At 33.4% G+C, this 17,830-nt stretch overlaps 1 pseudogene; it reads left to right on the top strand.

The window, feature by feature from the left end:
• LOC129234283 (membrane-associated guanylate kinase, WW and PDZ domain-containing protein 1-like) overlaps nucleotides 1-17,830 on the top strand; it is a 92,403-nt pseudogene that overhangs the window by 35,655 nt on the left and 38,918 nt on the right.

Here is a 17,830-nt window from a genome sequence, read left to right as displayed (position 1 = left end):
TTAACGCAAACATGTACTAATCGGTATCTTAAATTTAAATTTTAGGTAAAAATCTTACCGTTTGCCGATTCTTTTTGGGCGCTTGCATCTTTAATTGCTTAGAGAGTTATTGAAATTGACTAAAGAAAATGCACAATACGACCTAAACAAAAAACTCACTATATTAACAAAATATTTAAAACTTAGAATAACACATTTACAAATCGGACTTCATAAAAGATCATTCTTCCGTGTTCCATCAATTCTATTTATTTTATTTCTCGTGAGCATTGATCGTCTGCTACGATCAACGCCCGCTGTTGCTAGTATATCCACCAGTCACATGGTTTGGTTTATGAGCAGCAAAAGGGTTGCCATAGCTCGGTCTACTCTTATTATTAGTCTATGGTGACGGGCCCTAAAATTTCTGTGCTCACCCCTGACATGTATTAACATGCAAGGATTGACTGAAAACCAAGGGTTCTGGGGCTTAATCCCCAACCATCTTGCTGCCACCCTGCTATCTTTAATTCAACCATGACAGTTTTAGCTTTTAGTCTGAAATTGATACTTTAGATCAGCGGTTCCCAACCTTTTTTCTCTTGCAAACCCCTTTCTAAATCCAAAAGAAATTGGTGAACCCCTTGTGGAATAAGTAATTAGTAACAAGGGTGATTTTCCAAATGATTGACAGTTTGGTGTCCTGACTTCTTCTGTTCATTTTCATGTTGATAAAATTATTTTTTTGGTATTGCGTAAGCATGTAGTAAGGCACTGTTGTACATTTAATTCATTGCATTCAGTGTTTTTTCCATGGTTGTAAATTCATAAGCCTTTCCTATCACTTTAGTTAGCTAGTAATGGAAATTTCCTTGTCCTGAATAAAACATTTACGTATCCTAAATTTTTTTTGTATGCTTTCAAGCAGGTTTTTTATTTTTTTGGGCATGGAATAAGGAAGTAATATTTGTTAATTAATCACAGCTGAAATATATTTTACTGAACTGCTCCTCTGACATTTTAAAATTTCAATGCAGTTTGTGTCCTCATGTGAAACTTATGAGTGTTACCCCAGGGAAGTTAATAAATTTTATGAGCAAAATCTTTCTTTTTTGTACTTAGCAACAGTATTATGGATAGGACTCGACCGATGCATCAGCGTGAAAATTTAGCCATTGGCATGGATGGCAGATGCTAACATGGAGAAAACATCGGCCCATCGGCCTTGAAAAACATCTAAATGCCAATGTATGGCCGATGATTTTTGGAAAAGAAGGGAGGGGGGGGGGGGGGGGACCTAACTTTTATTTATATATCTATATTTTTTACTGCATAGTTAAGAGTAAGTGCAGCATAGGGCTTGAAGTCAGGTAGAAATAGGACCAACACCAATTTTGGATTTCGGTGCATGCCGAATTTTGGGTCACTACCGAAATTTTCCGAATATGCATGGCAGACACTTATAATTTTCGAAGTACATTGTAGTTTAGGTAATGTGAATATTTCAGCAATAAACAGTAGCAAAATCGCACCTCTATACATTTTCGGTACACCATAAGAGAAGAGCAATAGCCACTCAAATGGTGAAGAAGCTAAATATTGAAAATCTTCTATATATATAAAAATGAATGTTTGTCTGTATGTCATCCATGAACTCAAAAACTACCCAGCAGATTTAGCTGAAACTTTCACCGTTTGTTATTTTTAGTACTGGGAATGTTTCCAGACCAGTTCGAAAAAAATCCGATCGATAGTTCCTTTTTTATTCCAATTTAAGTCACAATCCATTGGATAAAAACAAATAAAATTATCGGCTGCAGAAATTAATTCGCGTGAAAGATCTCATTGATAAGAAGTTAACTGTTGCCATTTTTCTTGAGTTTGAACAAATAAATTCTTTCTTTATTGTTTTATGGCTTTTCATGCAACGGGGGGATTTAAAACTTTTTCTATTTGATATTTTTAGCGATTGATTGATCTTGCAAACTGCGTGAGTACAAAATTTGAGTATAGTCACGGCTTCACTTGATACCTGGACTGATTATTATGAAAATTGCTATATATATGTATTTTTCCACGGAGAAGGTGCATAATATGCTCATTGAAGCCACTCGCCACCAGGTGGCACTGCAGAGTAGCAACTTCTGCCCCGTTCAACCGATTGTCATGAAAATCAGTATAATGATGTATTTTTTTTGTTGGCGTAGCAACGCGCGTCGGGTACAGCTAGTTAACTATAAATGTTTCAGACGCTCGTATATGCTCCATGAAATACTTTCATCAAATTTAATCAAGTTTTCCGATCAAAAGCTGCAGAGAGATCGAAAGCATTCATATGCTTTTATTGTATTCAAAAGTTGAACGTTTTCAAAATGGCTTCAATTCTACCATATACTCAATGAAAACTGCGGCATTTTTTTCAAATCATCAAAAATTGTATTGCTTTTTTTTTTGGATCGAAAGAAATATATAAGCAAAAGTAGGCATGCTTGCTTTTTTTATCCTTAAGTTAGATGTATTGTAATTTTGATATGTGCAGAAAATGTAGTACTTTTAAAGCTCATTGAAACACATTTAAAATGAAAATATTTTCTCTACAAAATATCAGTATTAGTTTAAAATTTAAACTTTGTCTGATTTTCAGTACAATTAAAAAGTACTTTTCAGTTATCCTTAAATCTAGGTATATTTTCATCCTTTTATTTTCGATTGCATGACAGTGTTAAAATTATGTTTTTAGGAAACCATTATGGTACACCAATGCCTCCCAAAGATAACTATCATTCTCCAATGAGGAGAAGCAATTCAATTGGTCCTGCCAGTGGTTTACTTTTACCAGGAGCTCATGCTTCATCTGAAGGAAAAAGACGAAGAAACAGATCTAATGTCGAAGCTATGGCTTCAAAAACTGCAGATATTTCCAATGTTTCCACTACCATCCCTAATACCCGGTGAGTAAAATGTTTTGTTTTTTTTATAACCAAGTTTTATCAAAAGATTGCTTTCCTTTGATGTCATTACCTTTTGAAATGATAACAAATAAAAGTCTTTACATGTGGAACAAAGTCTTGACTTATTTTGTTTAGCTTATTTGTGTCATTTCAAAAGTTGAAAATTGGACCATATCACCAAACTTTTTAAAAAAGATTTATTTTGAAATGATGAAAAAGCAGAAGCCGAAGTGGCATTTATTATTTGATGTACTTTTATGTTTGATACATTTGATGTAAAATCTTGCTCTTTGATGTACTTTTATGTTTGATACATTTGATGTAAAATCTTGCTCTTTTATACTGTGGTGTGTAACTTGGATAGTTCAAGCATCTCCAATTTGAAATCATGGATGATTAAAAAATGTGTCTTAATCCCTTGAACTCCAAAAAATTTTACTTTTTAATTCTTTCAAGATAATTAGAACTTTTTTTTTGAAAATCCCTTCTGCTAAAAATTATTTAAGATGCATTCTAAATTGCTTTCTTAAATGAAAGCTGGCTGTAAAATTTTATTCAGATCTACCTTAACTAAGGGGAAGAAAAAACTTTTAAAAGAATATAGTAGGATTTGAAGGTGCGTCGATGACTGAGGTAAAATTCTTTCAGGGGGTTGATGCATTCATGGGTGCCCATATGCAGAGTTGCAGGGGGGGGGGGGGGCTCAAATATTTTCCCCGTGGTTTAGCTGGATATTTTCCTCGTGGAAACTAATTTCAGGACAGATTAGAGTCATTAAAATTTGACATTTTTAATAAATTATTCCTTAATGGCTGGAGAAGTAATGTTTTTACCTTTTTGTGAAGAAAAAAGTACTAAAAGCAAGGAAGTTCTAATTTCAAATGGGGGGGGGGGGGGGGGCTCGAGCCCCCCCCCCCTTGCCCTCTTATATGTGCGCCCTTGGATGCATGATTCATCAACAACCTGGAAAAGACATTTTTATGGTTATATGTAACTGTTTAAAAAAAAAGTGGGTGAACTTTTTTTATAGTTATGCTTCTTATTTTTGGGGGGTTTTAATAAAAATGGTACAGCAAGGAATTTAATGCATCCAACTTGTGACCAATAATAGAAATTTGTTATCCACCATAGAAAAAAAAACTTTTTTGAACAAAAGTTTTAATGTGGCTTTTTCATGCTTTGAATTTTAGGCATCTTTTGTTTAATGTCAGTAATTTTTCTCTTTTATTTTCATTGTTTTATGGTTTACTTTTTCCTTTTCTGCCTTTTCAAATTTTTAGCTTTTACGTATTCTTTTCCTTTCCTCTTTTCTTTTTCGAATTGAATAGAAATAAATAACTGTTGCTTATTAGTGCATCTAAGGAAATGAGTGCACTTATTCACAGGTTAGCCTACTCTAAGTTGAAATATGCTTTTTAGGAGATCAATGCAAAATCCTTATGATTTGAATTTTTGAACTAAGCCTAATTTCAAATTCAAGGGATATATATGAAGAGCAGAAGTTCAAATTTTCTCATGTCGCGAATGTTGCCTTGCTTAAATTTTAACAGTTGTGTATTGAATACAGTTTTCGTAAAGTAAACTTCTATTTATATTTCCTCAGGTCCTCTACTCCAGTTTCTGGCTTTTCTTATCTTGGTTACCAAAACTGTAATTCGGTAGCTACAACTGAGAGCATACAATATGGATCTGGCCTGTGCGATTTAGGACCATTGCCAGACAATTGGGAGCAAGCATTTACAAATAATGGAGAACCATATTTCATTGAGTAAGTCCAACAATGGGCATAAGCATATATATATATATATATATATATATATATATATATATATATATATATATATGTATATATAATCTGTTTGATGACTGGAAGTTATTTATTAAAAAAGATTAAAGTTTGTTTCAACATATTGTTTTTAAAATCAAAATGTTAACTAAAATTACTTATGTACTAAATTTTTGTTTTACAAGTGTTGAAATATGCCTTTGAATGTTCCATAGAATGAATTTTTGGTAGAAACAAAATGTCTGAATCTACCTGCATTTTAACATTGGTAGGAAATTCGAATTGTGTCAATTTTTCATTAAAACTATTAGTTTTTTTATTTTTAACTTAGTAGTTTGTGCAGTTTTTCACTTTAATATCAAAGAGCATATCTACAAATATGCTTCATTTTAGATACTGTTCTCCAAGTACTAAAAAAAAAAGAGAACTATTTAATTTCAGATTGCTACTACTCAGGTTCAAGCTATATTGCATTAAACACATTTGTCACACAATCATTCATTCATTAGTTTTAGAAGTATCTCGCAAAATAAATCAACCAAAAGCAGTTTTAACCTTCTCCCAAGTTTGTAATTAGTGCTCTTATAGTGGAAATTTAAATTAAATTGGCTCTTTAAGTCTATATTGATTTCATACAGATTTTATTTTTTAGTTTAAGACCAATAATCAAGTTTTATTTGCTGTTTGAAGTACAGTAATTGCAATTCATTTGAGTCATATTTGTTCCTCTGCATTCAATGCATCAAATATTGATCAGCTGCAAATGTAAATAATCTGCAAGGTAGATGTATATAAAATACTTAATAAGGGTTATCATTAATATTTCAGGCTCAAACTATTTTTTTTTCTTTTGAGAGGGTTATGTTGAATCAATATTCTCATGCTTAAAATATTTTTTATTTGTTGCTTGGAGGTAACTGTGTGCATGTGCATAGATTTGCATTTTAATACATGAACTCTCCATTTATTAAAAAAATGTTGTTTATCTTATTAGATCACACCCCCTGTTGATAGCCTTGTTTGACTGTTAGTAATCATTGTTTGGACTTCATTCAACATACAGGAAAATCCCCCTTTTTTTCCCCGAAGTAAACACAGATTGTTTGCATTATTTTATAAATTAAGGCAATTCAATTTTAAGTATCTTACATACTCGCATGTAATATGAGAAATTCAGTACAAAAAATAAGATTAAAGGGGGGGGAGGGGTTTGACTTATGCATGGGTCAAAATTTCCAGAAATTTTCCTCGGACATTTCTTGGAGGGAAACCTACCTCAAAACGTGAACATTTACCCGATTTTTGTACAGCAACAGGCCCAAATAAGTAAATACTCACTCATTCTGATGTAATTTTACATGGTCTGACTGAAATAAAGACCAAATAATTACAGCAAAAGGCAGACTACTTGAAAAGTACAGGAAATGCTGGATTCAATTTTTTCTGATGGTTGGTCTGACTGAAGCTCAAAACGTTACTGACATTAATTTATATAAATAAAACAAAGAATATGTGTATGTTCTCTGTACAAACCCACAGTTTACGTTGGATCAAGGCAAAATTTGGCAGGGACCTACTTGGGCACCCGAGAAGGAACGTAGGGTTTTTTTTTTTTCAAATGCCAGAAAAGTACCGAACAGTTTGAATTTTATTTCTAGGATCCGAAAATGTCATTAAAGGGCTCTTTCCACCCGAAATAATTATCAGATTTTCTTGATTTAGGTCCCATTAGAAAGACGGCAAAAAAACCTCTGAAATTGAATTACTTCCTTTGAATTAGAAAAAGAAAACCAAGGTTTTAAAATCACAGGGGAAAAAGTTAAAAGCAATTTAAAAGCTTCAATTTCAAATCGGAAATTTACCATTTGCTGCTGTGCTCAATTTAAATTAGTGTGAATAAGAATCATTTTTGATCTGTTGCTATTTTTTTTCTCAACCGTGGACAAATAAAATTCTTGCTTTTTCCTTTAAAGTAAAACTTTCCCTTTTGATATTTTTTTTTTTGGCCATTTATCTTTTTTTTTTTTGGACTGCCAGCAGATGATAATAAAGGATTTTATTTGTATTAATAGAGGGTTGCATTTAATTTGTTTGGGTTTTTCAGATTTGCTGTTGACAAAATTTAAGAATCATTATTTTGCAGAGAAGTTTCACAGCATTTTTTTTTCATTATTAAAGCCTAATTGTTGAACACACGTCACTTGACATAACTTTTATTTTAGAGGTAGATGGTGCAAAGCCGGGCAGCGCAGCTAGTCTTTATCTTCTTTATCTTTATCTTTATCTTCTTAACTAATAATAAAGCTCAAAGTCTCTCTGTCAGGATGTCTAGATGTCTGGATGTCTGTGACGCGCATAGAGCTTAGACCATTCGGCCGATTTTCATGAAATTTGGCACAAAGTTAGTATGTAGCATGGGGGTGTGCACCTCAAAGCGATTTTTCGAAAATTCGATTTTGTTCTTTTTCTATTCCAATTTTAAGCCCATTTTTCACAGAAATTTGATAAAATGGGAAAGAATCTTTATCTTTATCTTCTTTATCTTCTTTACTAATAATAAAGCTGAAAGTCTCTCTGTCCAGAGGATGTCTGTAGGATGTCTGTGACGCGCATAGCGCCTAGACCGTTCGGCCGATTTTCATGAAATTTGGCACAAAGTTAGTTTGTAGCATGGGGGTGTGCACCTCGAAGCGATTTTTCGAAAATTCGATGTGGTTCTTTTTCTATTCCAATTTTAAGAAAAAAACTATCATAAATTACGAAATTATCATAACGTGGAACCATAACATGGGCACAAGCCAATTGGCGAGATACGAAATTATCATAACGTGGAACTGTAACGTGGGTACAAGCCAGTTGGCGAGAAAATTCACCATACTATATTTGTAAATATACAGGCGAACCAAAAGACCTTTTAATTTTTCTATTACGGGCAAAGCCGTGCGGGTGCCACTAGTTCAAAAAAAAAAAAAAAATAACAATTTTCAAAAATTACAAGGGTAAAAACTAATCCTTTACACAAATCACAATCGCAGAAACTAAATCTCTTTTGTGCAAAGGTATAAAAAATCATACTTTTTCAATCATAAGCATGTCCATTTTTCAATTTTCCTTCTTTTTTAAGAGAATCATTAAAAAAAAATTATGGCAAGACCTTCCCGATTTTTGCCTAAAGGTAAGGGTTCAATTTATACATGTGTAATTTTTGATTTTTTCCTGATTTTCCCCTTACAAGTAGGGGGGGGGGGTCGACTTGTACATGATGTCAACTAACATGCGAGTATATGTAGTAATTTTCGAAAAGTTATATTTCTCATAATTTGCCATATTTCAACATGTTTACTTTATACCCTTTTTCCTACTATACTATTTTTATACTCCTTTTTCCCTTTTTTGTTTAGTTTATGTTAATTGATTCAAATTTACCATTTGCTGCTTTGATAAATCAAAGAAACTTAAACTGCAGAATATAAGTCTTATTGAAAAAAGAAAAAAAAAAAAAAAAAAACTCCTCTCATTCATGTTAAAACCAGCGGTTTATAGAAACCCAGCAGGTTTTTATGATGGGCTCAATTTGTCAACCCTGTTAAATATACAGTAGTGGACAAAATTGTGGAAACCTTATGAAAAAGTTGGTTTTAGTGGTTTGAAGTCTAATAACACACTTTTTTTTGTATCAATACTCTAAAATTATACATCACTGGAAAGGTAATTTAATTAAGATTGTAAGGCAATCATTTTTAATCAAACAGTATTTTTTAATCTGGGCGTCTTAATAAGTCAGGATCTAAAGTTTAGTCAACAGTGCAGCATAGCTAGTAACAAAGCCAATAGGATGTTTAAGTTTATCTATACAGGGTTCGTACGCCTCCTAAAAATCCTGAAAAACTCCTGAAATTTAATTTTTTCTCCTAAGGGCCCTTAAAACTCCTAAATATTTCTTTTAACCTCCTGATTTATCTCCTCTCCTGAAAATAATTTTCAACAACAATCACTAATTTTAATACCATGTCATCTCCGTTTAGGCAGCCATATTGAATCGCTGGCAACCCATCAAAATTCTCGTATTATACAGATCACCCAGTGCTTTTCGCAAAGACATGGTTCGAACCGACTGACCTGTTACTCTGTTCAAACATGCCCATTACGGTTACTGATGGTAACTACCACTAGAGAATGAACCAAGAGCATGTGCTAGTTTTTAAGTTAACAGCAACAGCTATTAAGCATATTTTCTATATTGCTAATTAGTAGTGCTATTGCTATTTTGTAGTATATTTAGTACTGATAATATGCCGATGTATCTTATATTTTATGTATTCCTGTTATTTTCAAATATTTTGAATCCAATATTTAATCCTTTTTTTTGTTGATTGAATAGTGCAATAGAAAAAAAAAATTACTAATCAATTAAAAATTTGACAGCAAAGTAGATTAAACTAGACTGAAACTAGTTTTCTTGTAAAAACCGCTCGTGTTATTACTCCTGAAAATTTTGCTTTTGACTCCTGAAAACTCCTGAAATTCATTTTGTCTGGAAGAGTATGAACCTTGTCGATAGATCTATTTCAAACAAATCTAAAGAAGTTCTGCCCTAATATAGAAGTTTGATAAGATCTCATTTGGAGTAGGCTGTTCAGTTTTGGTCTCCTTATCTTAAGAAAGACATTAATGTATTGGAAAGGGTTCAAAGGCGACTACAAGGCTAATAAATGGACTTTCTCACTTAGACTATGATTCCAGGCTTAGAAGGCTAAAAATGTACAGTCTTGAGCAAAGAAGAGACCGAGGGGACATGATTCAGTTGTTTAAATTTATTAAAATGAAAGATGTTACGGGGCTGAAGTTTAGCACTGAAAACAGGACAAGGGGTCATTGTTTTAAGCTATTTAAATCTCAGGCTAACATGGATGTTAGGAAAAATTATTATTTTAGCAGGGTAGTGGAACCTTGGAACAGTTTACCGGAAGAGGTGGTAATGAGCAAGGGAGTAGATAGTTTTAAGAGGGCCATTGATCTTCACTGGGGATTGAAAATTGACTAGGACCAGCCTAGCTGGGCCCAGAGCCTGTTGCTGGTCGTCACTTTTGTATTTATTTAAGAAAAAAGGTGTCGTACATAGAAAAAAGGAGATATTCAAAAACTTGCACCATACCAGTTAATTCTTAGTTACCTTTAGCCTTAATTACAGCTTTACAGCGGCTTTCCATGGAGTGAACCAAGTTCTTTAGTTCTGCGGCTATTATAACTTTATATCAATATTATGGCCCTCCTCCATATTGTTTACCCCTATATTTCACCCCTCATTTTAAAAATATTGGACCCCTTTCAGATTCGGGCCCAGCCAACAGATGTCCCTTCTCCCCCCCCCCCCCCCTTGTGCACACACCAGCAACATAAAATGGTGCTGAATCCTTTTGAAATATACGAGTAAATGCTTCATAATCTTGAAAAAAATCACATGGAGGAGGCAGCTGCTTGGGCCCAAATATTTATTTTATGTATCTTCGTGTATTGCTAACTACCCCAATTGCTAATTACCCCAATTATTGTTTATTACCCGAATTCTGTCCACATCTCTTGATTTCATATAACCAAAAGTCATAATACTTACTGGATGATTCAAGATAGGTGTAATGCTTTAGGATGGACTTCTCCATTTCTTTTCCATATGTATTTTATGTCATCACTAGAAAACATGGAGATTTTGGTCCCATTACTCCAAGTTACACTGTCACATATTTCCGTTGTCCAGTTGACACAAGCTTTAGCCCAGTTTAAGCTTTTCCACCTTTTTTTCAGAGCAAGAAATTGCTTTCTTAGTGTAACTCATCCGTTTAGACCAAATCCATGCTGTTTGCACCAAACAGTCCTTGCATTACTGTCACATTGCATTGTGACATTTCACCTTGCATACACCCAGATTATTTTTTACTGTCATGTAGGCCCAGTCCTTTAATTCTTCTATCATCAATAGCTGTTGTGCACCTTTTTTTGCCTTTACCAGTTTGGTTCTCTCAAGACTGAGCCTCCTTGTACATCTTCAAATATTTAGAAATGCCATCTTTGGTTAAGTTTTCATCAATATTTTTTCTAATTACTTCGTAACTGTAACTTTGTTCAACTAATGTTACTATTTTTCATCACTTCCTAGTTGACCAGTCAACTCTTTGTAGAATATCTTCTATTTTATAATGATATTTTTAAAACTAAGTTTCAAAAGCTTAATTGTAAATCAAAGGACACAAAACAAAATACCAAATTACAAAATTCACTGATAAATGTCCTGTGACCTGTTGGCCCATTGCCAAAACATTGCTAGAACAAAATGACATCTTATTCGCCCTGTAAACATTCATGCTCATTGGCTACATTCAAACGAAGGAAAGCTATTTTCTATAAATGTAAGCTTCTTTTTCCGGTTACTTTGCAAAAATTTCTGATATATTACAGATAATTGAACAAGCGTTATTGCTTTATAATCTTGATTAAATTACTTTTCCAATGATACTTAATTTACAGAATTAATACAGAAAAAAATGGATTTATGAGACATCAAACCACTAGAATCAACTTTTTTCAAAAGGTTCCACAATTTTGTCCACTACTGTACCCTCCTACCTATTTTTAAAAATTTTATTCTTTTTAAATAAATCTTGTAAAAAGTGATATCGCTGATAAAATATTAAATTCAGTCTTCATTGTATAAACTGTTTTCATCTTTTTTTTAACTTTGCAGTCATAACAGTGGTACTTCGCAATGGCTAGATCCACGGTTATCTAGAATTCAGAAAAAAAACGGTTGAAGATTGCCAAGATGACGGTAAGAGTTAATAATAGTTCTACATGAGTTCCATATTTATGTTAAAAGCTCATTAGCAGGGATTAGGCATACTCTTGTTTAATGCTTAAGTCAAAAAGTTCTTATAAAAATTGATGCATAATTTTGATACTCATTCAAACTTTGACTCATAAATTTTTTCAAAAAAAAAAAAAAAGTCCCCAAATGTTTGCCCAAAACAAAATTGAAAACTTGTTATAGAAATGTACTGAAAGATTATAGCATGTGTAATTTAATGACTCTAAGTCATAGTAATACAGTGAAACCTCTCCGAGCGGCCACCTCTCTTAAGCGGCCACAACTTTTAACAGCCACTTTTTTGCAGCATGGATTTTTTAGCCCATAGACTTAATGTTAAAAACACCCCTAGCAACGGCCGCCAAACCCTTCTGAATGACCACCGAGTGGATGCTTTCATTCAATTTTTCTGGAAAATCAATTCACTTTCTGTTTCTAATCTGCAGCTTTTCAGTTCAAAGAGGAGAATTTTTATTGACCTTTAACGAATTCCGATAATTTTGGAGTAAAATATCACTCATGTTTATTTTATTAGTTGGTCAGTGTATGTCTAATCTGGGTTGTAAACAGCACTGTCGGAGATTATTTTATGAATTTCGAACTACGTATCGAAATTCTGAGCAATATGAAAGCGAAAAATCGTCGAGAGAACTAATAGAGTACGATTTCGAATTCTTTCAAACACGAGACAGCAATGGACAGCTTTGATAATTACACTGCCGACTGAGAGAAACATTTTCTGGTCAACGAATCAGGGAAAATAAGCATTTTCAATCAAATCTAATATTAGTTTGGGATTGGTTTAAATTAACTAATCAGTTTGCTGTGTGTAATTAACATCTTTTGAGCAAATACATTTTTATTCCTATCAGGCGCTAATTCGGCCTCTGAACAATCAATTTGCGTTTTGTAATCATGAGCAGACTAAACTTTCAACTGAAGTGATTTTATGGATAATAAATAAAGTTATCAGAAATTCAGATGCAATGACAAATAAATTGGTTAGAGCAATTTAATTATCATTTTGAATTGAAAAAAATATAGAATTGCAACAAGCAGCATTTTAAATTTGATTTTTAAAACAATTGTTGGAGAAGATTAAACTCCTAAGTCACAAATTGTATCCTTTCTTCGAAAAATGTAAACAATAATTAAATAATATATTTTCTTTTTAGAACGGTCTCAAACTTCATTCTATGTATTAGACTTGCTTATATTGTGTATTATAGAATTATATTGCAACTGCAACTTTAAAGCGGCCACCCCCTCTCAACGGCTGAAATTTTGCGGAACAGACAGGTGGCCACTCAGAGAGGGTTCACTGTATAAGATTGAATGCATTTTCTTTTAATGAAAGCAATAACTTTGATGTTTTAATACAAAACAGAGACAACATATTGGTAAAGAATGAAGCTTCCTGTATGCTATGCTTCCTACATACATACCTGCAAGTTCTTCCATTTTGACAAAATTTAAAAGTTAAAATTGCATTGAAAATAATTTTTTGTTTTTGAAGTTCAGAATGAAATGAGGGCTTTTTAACAAAGCATTTCACTAGATTTTACAACTCAGATCATCAATATTAATAACCCACCCTAATTATGTGAATGAATTTACCTAATTCTAAAGGGATAGGACATTTTTTCCAAGTTCCATGTGCCAGCGTTTACTGCTCAATGCGTGAGAGAAAGGACTTTGAAGCCTATAGGCAAGACGACTTTATGGCCTTGGGCATCGAACTTGAGTCCAATATCCCTATCATTTGCCTCTTCTTGGCCACAAAAACGGTGTTAAATAGGGAAATTTTTAGTCTCAGAGTTTTGTTAAATAACAGGAGTTCAAACATTACAATGTTGAAGTTTTGTGTGTTAGTATCTTAATATTGTAACTTCAATATGGGGAATAAAACCAAAAGAAAATATTGAATTGAACCTGCATTTTGTTAATAATATAATAAACTTTATCAATCATTTTCTTCTTTTTTGTTTAGAACTTCCTTTTGGCTGGGAAAGAATTGATGATCCTCATTATGGAACATATTATATTGAGTATGTATATTTAAATATAAAAACTGGCCTAAATTATGTGTACTTCGACTGAAACAAATTTTGTGACAGGATATTGAAGGATTACATTTTGTGTCTATTTTTTCTATTTTAGCCATGTAAATCGACGTACTCAATACGAAAACCCGGTTATTCAAGCACGAAGAGTTAATGACCCTGGTATGTCATTTTCTAAATTTAGAATTAGTTCATTCAACTTAAAAAAATTTTATGACAAATTTTATAATCAATATCTGACATTAACAACTATTTACTTCATTACAATGCTGAAGGATATTGTATTGAATTAGAAATTTTTTTTTTGTAGAATTTGTTAAAGGTTTAAAATATACTAATGGTGTAGTTATTAGTTTTTCATCACTGATTATCTAGTTTCAAAGCTACATGTTAAATAGTTGATAAAACTTGTTATGCAGCTGCCAACTCTCCTGATTCGTTCGGCAGACTCTAATTTTGAGGCCTTCTCCCGAACTCCCTAATGTCCTCTCAAATTTTCATCAAATCATCAAATTCCCTAAAAAAGGGATTTTTCAGTGATCATTTTTCAGTGAATGTTTGTCCTGAAAACTTAAACTTGTTCATTATAGCTAGAAGTTATGCATTTGTGATTGAGAACTCTGAAAAATATGTGAATTTGTATCAGCTTTCTGTTTTACAACCTTGCATTTGTTTTCGAAATTCTTAAAGTTTGCATTTAAAATTAGGATCTTTAAAAAATCGTTATTTTATGGATTTCATGTAGTTTTGTGTACCTATGCAAATACAGTAGAACCTCATTAATCTGAACTATTTGGGGGAGAACCATTTTCATAAGATCGTCACCCAAGCTAGTACCCCGCTTCTGAACAGTCCATCGCGTATTTGTCTCCAAGATACATTCAGAGCTAATTTTGTGTTCCAGCTCCATTTTTAATACAATCAAGAACTTTTCAACCTTTGTAATATCGTGTCCTTATGTAAATCTTTTTTTCTCTCCCGGGTGATCATCCATTCTGCAAATCGATGTCTATCAAGTGAAACATAACGACCTCTTACAGTAAATGTTAGAATAGCAAAAGTGTTTCTTTTCTGTGCCTACAATGACACTCAACATGGGGGTAAGTCATATTTTTAGTATCGTTGGGCATTCAAGGCAGTCGTTGGACTCAAGTTATTGCGGCGGTGATGCTTCTACTTCCTCGGTCTTGAAAGTAAATTCTTTATCTTTTAATGAATTCTCTATAAATCTTCTAAACTTAGCACGACGCACCATGACACCTACATTAATGCAACCACAATCCTTAATTGTCTTTTGCTGGCAGTCAAAAAAGAAAAAAAAAAAGAAACCCAAAAAATTATCAAATGGGAAAAATTTACCTCAAAGCAAAATCAAGAATTTAATTTGTTCACTGTCAAGAAAAAAAATTGGCAACAGATCAAAAATGATTTTATCCACATTAATTTAAACTGAGCTTGTTGGCAAACGATAAATTTCCCGATTTGATATGGATGTTCCATTCAGCTTAAAAATGCTTATAACCTTTTTTCCGGTGATTTTTACAGCCTTGATTTATTTGAAGTTCGAAGGAAGTAAGTCAACTTCAGACATATTTTTTGCGGACTTTCAAATAGTACTTGAATTAAGAAAATGAGATAATTATTTCAAGTAGAAAGAGGCATTAAATGCCATCCTAAAATTAAAATTTGAACAGTTCGGAACATTTTTGGTGTTGGAAAACCCCTCCATGATACTTCTAGGCTGCCCATGTACCTCCCTGCCAAATTTGGTCGAAATCCGACAAAAACTGGATTTGTATAGGAAACACATATAGGCACATATATATTTGTTTTATTTATATAGATGTATATCTAAATGGCTGTATGGGTAAATGGAAGTCTGGTTTAATACAGTCTAGATTAATGAGGGTTTACTTTTAAGTTTTCTGTAACAAACAATAATGTGATTAAATTTTTTAATTGAAATTTGCTTTAAAAAAATGCCACACTGCTTTTATACTTTGCCCATTCCAAGACCATTAATAATTCTTTTTCACTTGAAATGTTTTTTTACAGTGTCTTTAGCTGATATCAGCCATTCCTCATCATCATGGCAACTCCATCCCGAACAAACTAACAGTAACCACGGGCCAGGTTTTATATCCGATTCTAGGTCCGGTCCTTGGAATTCCAGAAACAGCTCTCTCACTCACACCTCCAACTGCAGCAATAACGATCAAAATGCGCTTGCCAGCACTAACAACAGTGAGTCCTTCCTAATTGCTTCCTCTTCTGATGGCAACTCCTCCTCCTCAAAGCCTCCTCCACCTCCACTCTCTCCTCCGAATAATAATATCTCCTCTTCACCTGCCTCTACCCATCGCTTTCCCTATCTGCACTGTATTCCTTGTCTTAATGAAAAGCATGAACCTTCTAAACATTTGGCAGATGGCAAAGTAGCGGAGGGAAGCATGGTGATCCGGAATGGTACCGTGGCCACTAACGCTTCGACTAGCGATGAAATAAGCAACAGAACGTGTGATTTACAGAAGGGGCAGTCCCCGGTATCTACTGAGCAGAGTGTTTTGTCGAATGGTCGTCATAGTGTTTTCCAAAACTCTGAGTGCAATGAAGTTCCGAGCAAACAGTCCCATGTGTCAGGTATGAATGAAGTTTTTTTCCACTAGTGTCTCCGTTTCTTGCATTACATGATATGTATCTTCACATGAAATCAGGCCCTACATTTTGCATTTTCCAGTGGGAATGGTCAAGTGGTAGATATTCAATGCATGTTATATTAAAAAAAAGCAAACATCATGCCCACTTTAAAAAATGCATCCCTACATTAATCTGTCAATGCTAAAGAGATCAATTGCCCCTTCCTGATCCCCTGAAGGAATGAAAATACCTAAAGTTGAGCCTTCATCTAGGAGCGGAAACAGAAATAGCTTTTGGGAGGGACACCGAAGAATAAAAAGTGCCCTCCCCCAAATTTTTTAATTTAAAAAAGCTTTCATGAGGTTCCTTTCAAATGTTTTAATAAGCTTTTAAAGCCAATTAATCTATTTTAAAGAACAGAAATATTTTATTCTAATTTATTTCGAATGTGTCTTTTTTAACATTTTAAGCCTATTAAACTGTATGCAATTTCATCGAAAGGTTTAAGAATGCACAGTATTACTAAGAAATATTGCCATAATTATAACTTTTTCTATGAAACAAGAATTAATGAACAAATCGCTTTATTATGTGCCCATGAATTTGAAACTCGTGAGTTTTATGTATATTTTCACACTGACTGCGGACTGCAACATTACTCCTACAGCAAACCAATGTAATTTTATTTAAATACTAGCCGCCTGCGGCGACCAGCTGGTTCGCCTTCTTACGCCATTCGCCTTTCTGTGCAATCAGCCACCTATGACTCATTTACCTTGTCATTTACCTTTTTAATTCAAGTTAGCCGCCTTCGGCGGCTGTTTAAATAAATTTGGCAGCATTATTAATCAAGCCATCTCTATCTTTTTTTTGTGCCATTTTTACGCCAAGATTGCCACCTTCGGCGGCTATCTACCTTTACGATTCATCTCTAAATTTTCTTATCCATCTCTATTTATTTTAACATCCCTGCCTATTTCCTAATAAAAACAAAGATCTCTCAAAAAACCGCTTTTTTATTTAAGTAGAGCAAAAAAAAAGTTATCTTCAAAATTCCCCGTAGTGTGCAAAAAGTATCGTTTGACAAAGAAAAAAAAAATCTTGCTGCTTTTATTGAATTAAATGCGCACAACTATGAAATGTAACGTAATATAGATACAGCAAAACGTCCAGCTTGGGGGGGGGGGGGATGGAAAAAGAAAAAATGCAATCCCTAAATAAAACAAAAAAACAAAAAAAGGAAAGAAAAAAGCAAGCGCTGCCGGAAAAACACGTGGTCATCAGGTCATAAAATGTAGAAGTAAGCTATATAGTAAAAAAAAAAGATTAACATTGTTTGCGATTAAGATTCCGTCGTAAATAACGAGTCAAAATCCAAGTAGTGACGTCAGAGGCATAAAGGAATGAAGAACCTTTTTTCGACCGATGCATGGAAAGACATGATGTGTTCAGCATTAAAAAAATTGTAAAAAAAAAAACTATTGCTTATTTTTTCTTCTGAAGAGGGCCAAATGTTTTTACTATTACCAACTTAAATTTTAGAAATGAGGCTTTG

This window comes from Uloborus diversus, chromosome 1, assembly GCF_026930045.1.
Source record: "Uloborus diversus isolate 005 chromosome 1, Udiv.v.3.1, whole genome shotgun sequence".
NCBI lineage: Eukaryota > Metazoa > Arthropoda > Arachnida > Araneae > Uloboridae > Uloborus > Uloborus diversus.
This window is presented reverse-complemented; position numbering and strand designations above follow the sequence as displayed.